Source organism: Sus scrofa, chromosome 2 (genome assembly GCF_000003025.6).
Source record: "Sus scrofa isolate TJ Tabasco breed Duroc chromosome 2, Sscrofa11.1, whole genome shotgun sequence".
NCBI classification, from domain to species: domain Eukaryota; kingdom Metazoa; phylum Chordata; class Mammalia; order Artiodactyla; family Suidae; genus Sus; species Sus scrofa.
Window position 1 is genome coordinate 19,040,637 of NC_010444.4, and position 13,561 is coordinate 19,054,197.

A 13,561-nucleotide genomic window follows, 5' to 3' on the forward strand; every position below is an offset into this window, starting at 1 on the left:
GAGGAGACCTCCAACATCTCTCAAATTAAGCTCTGTCCACTCTCTTCTATTCTGCCTGGGGAGAGGATGGATATTTTTAAATGGGATAGTCTCCAAATGTGGCTGTTGTGAAAGAGAGCCATCTTTTCAGAAGTTCATTATGCAATGGACACTTTGAGGGTTCTAAGTCATTATAAAAATCCCACATTGGCAACTTCTCTATATCAAATATGATTTGGTACTATTTTGAAATATTAAGGAAAATTTCCCCTTTCATTTCCCATTCCTTATGTTCCTAGCCTCCTAGCAACCGCCCCCACCCTCATTTATTCAGACGAGGCATTTCATGCTCACTGCCTAGGTGAAAGCCTAACTTAACAGAATTCAGTTAAAACAAAGAATCTAGGCCTTGAGGGGACTAACTAAACAATGAGTGAGGGCAAACTGTGTAGCCACAGCCTGGACAAGACCTCTTAGAATTGGACAGAGAGAGTAGGAGAAGAGAGAGGAAAATTTGAAAAATAGCATTTCTTTGGGATCTGCACATTGTTCACACTTTTGCTGAGCTCTGGGGGCAAAGAAAAAAAAATTCTGTAGGGAAGTTTGGCGTTCTGCCCAGAGAGATGAATTATGGTGTTATATTGCTTAACTAGTGTTGCATAACAAGTACCCCAAACAATGAGTATTTGCTTAACTCGTGTATGTATGGATTGTCTGAGAACTGGCTGACATGGATTTGTTTTCGCTCAGTGGTTCTGCTGATCTCAGCTATGGGCTTGTGTGCTCGCATGTCTGGGTGTTGGCTGGGGATCAGATGATCTAGGCTGGACTTGCTGGAGAAGCTTGGCTCTACTCCATGCATTTCTCGCCCTCCTCAGGCCAGGGGTCTAGCCTGGGTATATTCTTCTTAGGGCTACGGTAGAGTATAAGAGAGGGAGTGGAAACCCGCACAGACTCTCAAGGCTATGCTTGGAACTGACACACTGTCTTTTTAACCTCATTCGGTTCAAGAAAAGTCATGTGACCAAAGCATACATAAGGGACAGAGAAATATGATCTATCGGAGGAACTGCAAAGTCACTTGGCTAAAGTTGCGACTACTGGGAGACATGGTTAATGGGTCAGTCATGCAACTTGGCCATACTCCTTACTGATGCCCCCCTCCCCCATGTGGACACACACTCTGAGCTCAGGCAGTGGTTGGATTTGGGAGGGCTGTGGTGTAAACGAAAATGACCAAAGCAAAGACGGATTCCAATTCCATTAGAGCTCAGCCTGAAAGCACTTTCCTTCATTTGAGGGAAGCAAAAATCAAGTGAAAGACAGTTGCCAGACCCTTTACTTGTTTCCTGGAAGCTAATGGACCATGAGAGGAAGGATGTTCACACAGCTTTAGATGCAGCCACAGAAGGTGCTTGTAACTGCTGCCTGATGATGATTACAAATGTCTTTCTTTTAAAACACCGCATTGTCTGAAATTCCTCGTCAGGAATTTCAGAAGCCACTTCTGTACTTTTTTTTCAGCTTCCAGATTTAGGCATGAGATTGATTAATGAATCAATTCATTTAATGGACACTAATTTATTAGCTCAGGAAGGAATTTCAGAACTCAGTCTGAGACCCTCCCTCTCCCAGCTGAGTTCTTATTAGAATCAATCACAGGTCTGATTGATACACTGATTCATTTATTCACTTGTTTTTCCAATTGGCAAGTTTGTGTCCTTGGCATTGTGGTAGGTTAATGTTTCCAAACATGTGGTTTGTGTGATTCTTTGTAGCACAAAGGTGAACATTATTTATTAAGAGGGTGCTAACTGTGTTGGGAAAATATATTACTCTCACATCAAATTTAGAATTTTGTGATTATCATTTCTTAGAATATAGCAAAAATAGATAACTTGAAAGAGGATAAATTTAAAGATAAAAATTGAACAATAATAGAGATGAGAGTGGGTGTCTTCCCATCAAATTGTGAGCCTTCACCATGTCTATATTCTGTACAGTACCTAGCACAGTGCCTAGCATACAATAGGTGTTCAATAAATGTTTTTTTGGTTTTTTTTGTTTGTCCTTTTTGGGGCCACAACAGCCGCATATGGACGTTCCCAGGCTAGAGGTCTAATTGGAGCTGTAGCTGCCAGCCTATGCCACAGCCACAGCAATGCCAGATCCAAGCCACTCGTGGCAATGCTGGATCCTTAACCCCCTGAGCAAGGCCAGGGATCGAACCTGCAACCTCATGGTTCCTAGTCAGATTCATTTCTGCTGCGCCATGACGGGAACTCCAATAAATGTTTCTTGAGTGGACTGAGTTTCTATATCTAGCAGACATATCACTGAACTGGAGGGTCTCTTTGTTCAGTAGATTTGACTTTCCTCTTTGGCCTATAACTGATCTCAAATTTGGAGCTGGGGACATCAGCTTACATTTTGTGTAAGAAGCATCACAAATTTAAAGGTTAAGAAAAATAATCGTGGTGGTGATGATGATGGTGCGTTTTAGTGCGTGCTTCCTATTTTCTAGCCATCGTTTTAGGGGAGAACACATTTCATCTCTAATGTCTCATCTTCATTATGACTCTGTGGTATTGGTTTCTTTTTACAGACGGGAAAATATAGACTTGGGGGTGGTTGTTATCACTTGGCTGCATGTGCCAGAGCATGAAAAGGAATCCTGTGTCTGACACCAAAGGTATCAAAGGTGACGCTTTTTTCCTCTGTACAATACTCTGCATTGAGACATTTTCCCCCTCATATGTGACTAAAGCCATCCAAATGCTGATTTGTGCATCATTTATCTGATTACAGATCAGGACCCCCTGCATCAGAATGGCAGTTCACAATGGCTGCATCATCTCCCTGCTATAGTTGGGAAGATAGGAAATTGTGCTCATGCAGCCATCAAGCCTTCCAATTATATTTTTTCACTTCATTCCACAAAAAAGAAAAAGAAAAAAGAAAAATGAATCCAGCCAACCTTGAGCTCTCTTGAAAAATCTTTGAACTGTGGATTTTACATCAAAGCTACATCTTGTAGCTGTAGGGTGGGGCACCTCTTCCTTGGGAGAGGAAGATGTGAGGGTGGATGGCAGAAGTTTGGTAAAATGGCTATCTGTTTGCCTGCAAGATAAGAAATTCTGTCCTCCAAACTGTAATGACCCTGTGCTTGCATTTCTTCATTATCCAGAGACAGCAAAGGGATGATAAAGGTTATGATCTTAGAGTAGAGCTCTGAGGACATCCCTTTTTAAATTAATAACCACTAAAATCATCTCAAGTCTTTTATTCCAGCCATTATATGGCAACATGTTCTGTAGGCTTAGACCAGCTTCATGTGGGGGTAAGCCCTATGCTCTCTCTCCTACTTCTTGCCATTATCTATGGAAATAGAGGCAACTCTCAAATGCAAAGGAGTCAGTGCTCCTGGGGTGCCACTCATGATGAATTTGAGACAGAAATTGATTAAAAAATTCTCCCCTTTTACTTTCCTAGAGGATGGTTCTGATATGCATTTTGGAATATATCCAAGAAGGTTCTGGAGAATCCAGTAAGCATCACAGTGGCGAACCCAGAAGACATGTTTGGGTTGGTCTTCCCTTTTTTATTTCAGTCCCCATCCCTTACTTCTTCCTGATCCCAGGGAAAATGTTTCCAAATTAACTATGCACATACAATAAACCTTTGCTTTAGGCTCTTTTATGGGTCAATTCACCCAAAGAAAGATTCTAAGTGTAATAATAATGAATAACTCATATTTGTATAGCATTTTACAATCTGCTAAGCTTTTCCCTTTCATCTGCACAAAACAACCAGTTAGACATGCATGTGCATCATGTGCAATATAGGACATGGATTATCACTGTTCTCATGCCCTAGATGAGAGAGCCAAGATTCCAAGAGGTAAAGGACTTTACTCAAGGGCATTCAGAGGGTAGTGCCAGAGTCAGAATAAGAATAAGATTTCTCTTTCTTTCTTTGACTATTTATTTATTTATTCATTTTTGTCTTTTCTAGGGCCGCACCCTCAGCATATGGAGGTTCCCAGGCTAGGGGTCTAATCAGAGCTATAGTCGCTGGCCTACGCCACAGCCACAGCAACACAGGATCCAAGCCACATCTGCAACCTAACCACAGCTCACCACAATGCCGGATCCTTAACCCACTGAGCGAGGCCAGGGATCGAACCCACAACCTCATGGTTCCTAGTTGGATTTGTTAACCACTGAGCCATGATGGGAACTCCTTTTTAAAAATTAAAGTATAATTGATTTACAATGTTGTTCCAATTTCTGCTGTATAGCAAAGTGACCCAGTATATATGACCCAATACATATATATATATATATGTATTCCCTTTCTTATAATATCTTCCATCATGGTCTATCCCAAGAGACTGGATATAGTTCCCTGTGCTATACAGCAGGACCTCATTGCTTATCAATTCTTTTTTCTATTATTTATTTATTTGCTTTTGAGGGCCATGCTCATGGGATATAGAAATTCCCAGGCTAGGGGTCGAATCAGAGCTGTAGCTGCTCGTCTACACCACACCACAGTATCATGGATACTCGTTGGGTTTGTTTCTGCTGTGCCACAATGGGAACTCCTGCTTATCCATTTTATTTATTTATTTAAATATTAAAAAAAATTTTTTTTTTTGCTTTTTAGGGCTGCACCCGAGGCATATGGAGGTTCCCAGGCTAGGGGCTTAATTGGTGCTAAAGCTGCTGGCCTACACCACAGCCATAGCAATACAGGATCTGAGCCATGTCTGCGAACTACACCACAGTTCACAGCAATGCTGGATCCTTAACCTACTGAGTGAGGCCAGGGATTGAACCCACAACCTCATGGTTCCTAGTCAGATTCATTTCCACTGCACCACAATGGGAACTCCCTGCTTATCCATTTTAAATGTAATAGTTTGCATCTACTAACCCCAAACTCCCATTCCATCCTCTCCCCCCACCCCCGGCAACCACAAGTTATTTGCAGTAACATGGATGCAACTAGTGATTCTCATACTAAGTGAACTAAGTCAGAAAGAAAGAGAGACAAATACCATATGATATCATTTATATGTAGACTCTAAAATATTGCACAAATGAACCTGTCTACAGAAGAGAAACAGACTCACAGACATAGAGAATATTGTTTCTTTGTTTTTTTCTAATTTATTTTAATTTTTTTCATTTTGGGCCACCCCTCAGCCTATGGAGTTCCAGAGCCAGGGATCAGATCCGAGCTGCAGCTGCAACCCACGATAGTTTAACCCATGTACTAGGCTAGGGGCTGAACCTGAGTCTTGGTGCTGCAGAGAAACCACTAATCCCTTGGGCCACAGCAGGAACTCCGAGAATATTGTTTCTTGAGCTTGTAGCTATTCTTTCTACTTTGACCTTATTCAGAGTCCTGGAACCACTTGTCTAGAATTCTGCAAACTGGAGCAGTATTCCAGAATGTTACCCTTACTAGATCTTGGTTGCTAGTATGTACATGGTATATATCGATGAAATTGATCACCCAAATGATTAAATGTGCCCACTTAAAGGCAGCAATATATATCCTGAAGCTTTTCTTAAGCAAGTGTTCAGTTCTTTCCCTTCTGGAGGCTCTGATTTGAGGCCAGCCTCCTTCGTAAGTAGCCCCTCTACTCAGAAAAATATCAGGAGGAAAGTATGATTCTAAGGCTAACTACGCTACCATCTATGGAGAGCCGGCCACTGCTCTGAATGCTCTCTCTGGTCAGCCTCATTGATCCTTAAAGATCTTGTAAGGCAGGTGGCATGAATATATCCAGTTTGAGATATAAACACAGGGACATTATCTAATTTACTCAGAGTCACACAGTTAGTAAGCAATGTAAATTAGCATTTGAACTCAGGCTATCTGGCTCCAGAGCTCACTTTCTTAAACATTATGCTATACTGCCTGGGTGAAAAAGTGTGTTTTGTATTGCTCATTCTGTCATTCAGTATTAAATGATAATTCTATTGCCCAGGTCCCCTGAGTCTAGGAGAGGATGGCAAGAGAATATTTCTTCTGGCTAAATCCACTTATCTACTCTGTATTATAAAATATAGCAAGTCAAAACTAAATTGAAGTTATCTTTCTGTCTAAAACACTAACATTTAACAAAGAACCAAAGATGAAAGTTACTTGAGAAATGCTCAAATGCAGAGAGTTTGTTACAGGTGATAGTATCTGACTTTATGAGAAAATGCAGACATTGTGTTAAGAAATTAGTTCATCTATTTTGAATTCTCATTAATATGTATTAGAAGTTTTTTTTTAAAAAGGCTAATCACTTTTGGGTTAAAATTAAACATCAAACTTCTAATGAAATACAGTTTTAAAATTAAGTGTAATTTTGGATCACACTTGTAACCCAATTTTGGATTAAATTTGGGTTTTTACATTATATTATGTTAGATAATCCATTGAGTTACAAAAGTAAGAATTATAGGACAGAGAGAACAGTAGAAAGTATATATAAATACATATCTATATATATATATGTATAAACATACTTTAGAGGCATTGTGGGTTCAGTTCAAGACCACTGCAATGAAGTTAATTTTGCAATGGAGTAAACCACATGAATTTTTTGTTTTCCAGTGCATGTAGAAGTTATAGTTTATACTTTACTGTAGTCTATTGAGTATGCAATAGCATTATGTCTAAAAAAAATCGTACATACCTTAATTAAAATCAATGCTGTTGGAAAAATGGTGCCAATAGGCTTGCTCAATGCAAGGTTGCCACAAACCTTTCATTTGTACAAAACATAGTATCTGTGAAGTAAAATAGAGCAATCAATCAATAAATCAATAAACAAAAGCTCCAGGTACATTTTAAGTACTGAAAATTAATCATGCTCAAATAGAGTTGGGGAAAAAGTAGATTAGAATCACAGGGTTGCTCTTTAAGGCAATTATACCAATTTGTAATTTTTTTCACAGCCATGTGAGTTTCCATTTTCCCACATCTTCCATAGGATATATAATTATAATATTATATATAGTGTATATATAATATAGCCAATATAATTATATTGCCTAGGCCATATAATTTTTCAAATCTGATAAATGGATCTCATCTCTGTTCAACATGGGATTTCTTAAGGAGTGTGTTTATAAAGTACCATTTAATCTTGCTTTACTGGCATGTCCACTTCTTTCCTCTAATCCTGTCTACCATTTAGGCTAAGCCATGAGAGTTTGTGTCACATAAGAGAAAGAGGACTTCCTTCTGGGCAGCAGTGTCTGCAAAGTAAAAAAGAAGGAAGGTATGATGTACAGGTAATTCCTACCCAGCAAGAAGGGGAAGTAGAAATCCTTGTAGGGATTAGAAAGAATAGAGCTGAGAGGACAGAAACCCCTCCACTCCAGTGATTAATGGGATGGAATCATCCAATATGATGCTACTTAATGTGCAATTAAAGAAAGCAAACTAATGTTTCTTTCTGCACATCTGATTTTCACTGTGTAAAAATGTTGACCCATAGCTCCAATACCAACACACCTGACTTCCAGGTAGCTAACCTTACCGTCCGTTACTATGTCAACTAAGCACTTCATCTCAGTTGTTACCTTTAACCACCCAAACTATCCTATAAGAGGTGGTGCAATGTGATTTTTTTTCTCTTAACATGTGAGTAAACAGAAGTGCATGAGATAAGGGAACTGCCCTAAAGGTGGAATTGCTGTTCTAATCTGGAGGTGACTGACTTCAGACAGGCACATTTGACCATCGAATGTTGGAGACTCTAATTGGAACACCCATGGCTGGTGATCCCAGAGGAGACTGGTGGGCATTAGGAAGACAGGACACATGAATTCTGTTCCTGAACTTCATGGTCAGAATAGTTAAGGGGACCTGGAGCAAGATGCATGACCTTTAAGCAAGTGCTGCATCATGATTTCCTGGATGTCAATAGCTGTTCTTGGCAATGGGCTCAGCAAGCCTTCAGGGAGATGGTTGAGTCAATTAGGAGGTGAATGAATTGCAGGATGATAGATCACTGCCACAAAGAATTTGGCTCGGAGTCAGTTCTACAAGGTTTTGAGTCCTGACCTCTGCTATTTCTTATTTTATGACCTTAAGCAAGCCACTCATCCTCTCTGAGCTCTTTATGATCCATAAGAAGTGGATAATTATGTATTCTGTATAGATTTGTGAATTAAATGAGATACTGTAAGTAATGCCTTAGTGCACTACCAGGTGTGCAGTAAATGCTGCATAATGATAGCTGTTGGATGGATGGAGAGAGAGCGTTGGGGAGGTCTGGCAGTAGGCAACCAACAAAATTGCTGTTGACTTTTGCAATAGGAAATCGCAGAGAAGAAAGTTTAAGACCAAGTAGCCAATGGACATAGAACTGTGAATTTTTAAAAAAAGTTTTCTGCCAAAATACTGGCAGAATTTTCAAATCCAGACACACCCACACCCACACATCTGGGCAGTTAGTCCTGTTGCCATGCCGTGTGACTTGCTTTGGAAGGAAGGGATCTGAGGCAGTTTCTTCAACTTCATTGCTGAGAGAAGGTCCTTAAGGAGCCTTGTTCCCATGAGCCTTTCATGTTGGATTCAGAAAAACTTGCAAGCAAGATCAGTGCCTCTTTGGCTGTTTTGAAGGTTTACCTTTTGTAGTGACACGTACCTAAGTCTTCTAGAGGAAAATTTCAGAAAGGAATGAAAAGAAATAAACCAGGGCTCCAATTGAGCGAAGTCTAACAATTTCCTCATGGGTGGAAAAAGTATGGTTTCTGAATGGGGAAAAGAAATATAACACTTTGCAACAAGGAGCTGTTCTTTGTTTGAGTTAATGGTACGCCTGCTATGCCCTGGACTCCTGGTTGATTCGTTTGTTTCTCATCGTTGGGTTGGATCAGTGCTGAGTCAACCGTATCAACACTCCAGGGTGGGTGTCGGACGGATGATGTGTGACAGGACGTCCTGAGAACAACCATCTCGTGGCTCAGTATTCCTGGGATCTGACCACAGAGCCAAACTAACCGTAAGAATTAACTGGCTGTGGTTTCTATCAGATAGCCCTGGGGGTCTGCAAGGGTATTTCATATAAGGACAATTTCTCCATTCAGGCCCTAAAAATGAAACTCGTGTGTATCAGAGGGAGCAGCAGGAGAGAGAACAGTGACAGAAGAGCACAAGGTGTAGGGAGAACACTGTCAAGAGAAGATGACTACTTTTATTCGGTCCATCTGAGCAGAGAGCTCTTATGCTACATTAACTCTGAGAAAGCAGGTGAGACCTGGTGCCCGGATGAGAGATGAGCTGTGAGGCAGCCTCCCCAAAGGTCAAATGCTCAGTGTCCTTGTATCTCCGAGACACTGATATTGACTACACAGCTCTCTCCATGTTTCCCCTTTTCCATCAAGCTGCTTTTATGCAAGAGCCATTAGCCCTAAGCTCTCTCTCTCCTGGCAGGGCCAGGATTAGAGTGGGCTGGGAGGGGGCAGCTACCCCTGGAATGGGTGGCTCCTGTCAGCCTATTGCCCCTGGAGGTGAGGACCAAACCTTAACACTGTCATGGATGAGGGGAAAGGGAAATGATGTCTTTTTCAGGACTAAGGGAGGAGAGTTTTATGTCTTCCTTCAGCTGTCTATTTTTTTCTCTCTCCTCTTATTAATCCATAGAGCAGAAAAGACCAACCCAGAGCTTCTGTCTGAACTGAATTTTCTTCCAAGAATTGTCCTGATCCTACACATTCCTATGCTCTCTTTTTCTTCCCGAGCTGACCTTCTTGGGCATGTGCAACTTTTAAAATTTTCCCTCAAACTTCTTTCCCCCCGGAACCCCCACAAAGATTGCTTCTGAAACCATGTATAAGCCCCCGAGTCCATGTGTTTTGAAGTAAAAGGCTTTTCTTTAGCCTCGCAGGCCTCCCCTCAGTCTCAAAAGGCTGCCTCAAGAGTTAATAATTAGGAAATATTGTTACAGCGAAAAACTAGTTAAAACAGTCTCCATGATGTTATGTCCAACCTTGGCCCACGAACTTACTCCAGACCTTTTTTCGTGTGTGTGTGTGTGTGTGTGTGTGTGTGTTTAGGGCTGCACCCACGGCATGCCAAGGTAGGCTAGGAGTTGAATGAACTACAGCCACTGGCCTACACCACAGACACAGCAATGTCAGATCCAAGCTGCACCTGCAACCTACACAACAGCTCACAGCAATATCAGATCCTTCAACCCACTGAGTGAGGCCAGGGATGAAGCTGCATCCTCATGGATACTAGTCAGATTCATTTCCGCTTAGCCACGAGGGTACTCCAGGCTTTTCACAAATGATTTCTTCCTTGCTTAATTGCTTTCTTGTACTAATATTTACTCTTCAGAGTAATATAGCACCTAGTGTTTTTTTTTTTTTTTTGTAATGGAAACATCCCTAACAATCTTCATTCCAGAGAGAAGGTCAAGGAGCCATAACCCCAAAGACCACCAGAAACCATCACTGGACCCCCTGATGCTGGCTTTGATGACTCTGAAATGATCTATGGAGGGAGAAGGATGTAGACAGCATAATCAATAACCTGTCTTCTGAGCTAAACTTATAAGGCCCCTTGTCATCCCCTCTCAAGGGAGGACACAGGTTTGAGGCATCAGCCTGCTGTGGTCTCCTTTGCCTGGCAGAGCAATAAAGCTGTTCCTTCTGCTTCATCCAAGAGTCTGTCTCCAAGACTTAACTGGTACCAGTGTACAGAGGCCACATTTCAGCTACACTTCCAAACCAAAGTGAATTTCTTTCTTTCCTCCCAGGCTACTAACTTGTACCCACTTTACACTCACCTGTGTTTGCCCAAGTTGTCTGTTACTGAACATTAAGCATTCTCTGTGGGTCCAAAGAAATTTGCTTTTTCAAGGAACAGAAACAATGTCCTATAACTCTGTGTGGTCTGCTGACTCTAAAGGCTTGTGAAAGCCTGTTATGTTTGGCCTCTGATGGTTCTTTTTTAATTGTAACTCATAAAAACTGAAAAAAATATGCTTTTACAAATGTCTCTGTGATGTGCCGTTGCTGTCAAACAAAATCTCATTCTCTTGAGGAAAATCTCCAGCCAAAGATTTAAATAACAATGGAAGGGGTTTGGTCATCTCAGACCAATTCCCAAGGGCAATTCTGAGCCCTCTGATCCGAGTTGTTGCCATCTGATCTGAAGCGCATGGAGATTAGTCCCCATGTGAGGGAGACTCAGAGGCCTTCAGTCAGGTCTTTCGTGGGGCAAATCTATGAGCCTATGAAGTCTCACTAAGAGAAGACACTTTGCTGGAAATTACAGAACGTGAACGTTATCTCTTGGTAAAGCACCGTAGTTGTTCACAGTAGCCATTTGATGACTGTAGGAAATCCGTAAAAATTCATCTCTGTGTAATGATTACAGTGTTCTGAGGGGAGACGCCACATGGAGGTCTGTGAGGTGATGCCAGGCCACGGTATTACCCCACGGTCAGAACTCCTTTGCTCTAATCTCAGTAGTCAATCCTTCATCCAGAAATCCTGAGACCCAGGCTTATCTATGTTGCATGTTGAAGCTTGTTTTCTAACATCTCTTCCTGAGATGGTATGTCAGTTAGCTTTTTTTTTTTAATGGCTGCACCTGGGGCATATGGACGTTCCTAGGCCAGGATTGAATCTGAACCACAGCCACTACCTACACCACAACTGTGGCAACACCGGATGCACTGCACCAGGCTGGGGATTGAACGTGTGCCTCTGCAGCAATCTGAGCTGCAGCATTTGGATTCCTAACCCGCTGAGCCACAGGGGGAACTCCTGTCTGTTAGCTTTTGCTGTGTAACAAATTACTCCCTCCCCCAAACACAGTGGCTTAAAACAACCACCAGTATATACCTTATAATTCCATTGGTTGGAGATTTGGGCTGGGCTCAGCTAGGTGACTTTTCTATTCCTTGCTGGCCCATTCATTTGTATTAACCGCCAGACTCTCCTATGGCTGGTTGATTAGAATGGCCTCAGTGGGAATAGCTTATTTCTGCTCTCTATGGACAGTTATCCTATAGCGGACTAGCCCGGGTTTGTTCACATGGCAAGTTTTGGCAAGATTCTGTGAGTGTGGAAGCTTCCAGACTTCTTAAGTTTTAGACTCTAGAACTTCCATAGGCTCTTCTGCAGCATTCTGTTGATTGAAGCCTGTTTCAAGGCCAGTCCTGACTAGAGAGGTGGGGAAATAAATTCTGGCTTTGGATAGAAAAATCTACCAAGTCACATTGCAAGGGGTGTGGATATAAGGAGGGGAATCATTGAGAACATGTTTTTCAAGCAATATTTCATGGCATGGAGAAAATTTAGGATGATTTTTTAAGCCAGTGGAGGTTTGGTCTCAGTGAGCCTGGGAAAAACACGACTTCATTTTTTATGAACGTCAAAGTGTAGCTTTATTTTTTTATTTTTTTTGTCTTTTCTAGGGCTGCACCCGTGGCATATGGAGGTTCCCAGGCTAGGTTCTAATTGGAGCTGTAGCTGCTGGCCTACGCCACAGCCACAGCAACTCAGGATCCGAGCTGCGTCTGTGACCTACACCATAAATCACGGCAACACTGGATCCTTAACCCACTGAGCGAGGCCAGGGTTCGAACCCGAAATCTCATCGTTCCTAGTTGGATTCGTTAACCACTGAGCCACGACAGGAACTCCTCAAAGTGTAGCTTTAGAGTTTAGCAGTCTCCATGGTTAATGAGTGAAATGCCCTTTTTGTTTCCAATTACCAAGGCAATGCCCAAGGCAAGTGCTTTTTGGGTCTGGGTTTCCATGGAACATTCTCTTTAGTTCTTATACCACCCTAATATCATCTCTGTCGCTAGGCCTTCTGTCAAATCAAAACTAATACTATGAAATTTTGCCAAAGGACAGCATACCCCAAATCTTCATTATCTAATGTTTTGATTACATGTGTTTTGATTTATCCCTGGTGACTCAATCCCTTGCTCTGTGGGTATTTCCATATTTCACTCTGTTAAAAAGCAGAATGCATCCGATTCCGTTTGAAGATCCCATTGGCGTCATTAGGTGATTCATGAATCTGACAGCATTCCCTTTAGCAATGAGTAGGGTGCTCAGAGGGGTTGTATGACATAGAAGAGTTTTATACGAAGAAGGGTGGGGCAAGGGAGCTGTTAGCAAAAGGTAAGAAAGGATTCTTCTTGGGCCAAGATATCTTTTTTGGGAAAGAAAAGGCAAAGGTTTTATCATACAGATCACATCTTCTTCCCCTAGGGAGTTGGCCAGAGCTCAAGTGCTGATACCTCATTGGTGCTGGCTAGAAAATTCCCAAACTGATTGTTTAAGATTACATTTCTGGGGAAGGTCAAAACTGCAATTAGGTTAGGTGTTATTAAGTCTAGGTTTGGTATCCTGGGATTTAGAACAAGTGATGCCATTTTGGGCCTTCTTTAAAAAAAATAGTTTAAAACTTTTTTTTTACTTTAAGTAAGAATTGCAACAATTTTTAATTTTTATTTTTTATTTATATTGTATTTCTTTATTTTGCTTTTTAGGGCCACATCCATGGCATATGGAGGTTCCCAGCCTAGGGGTCCAAT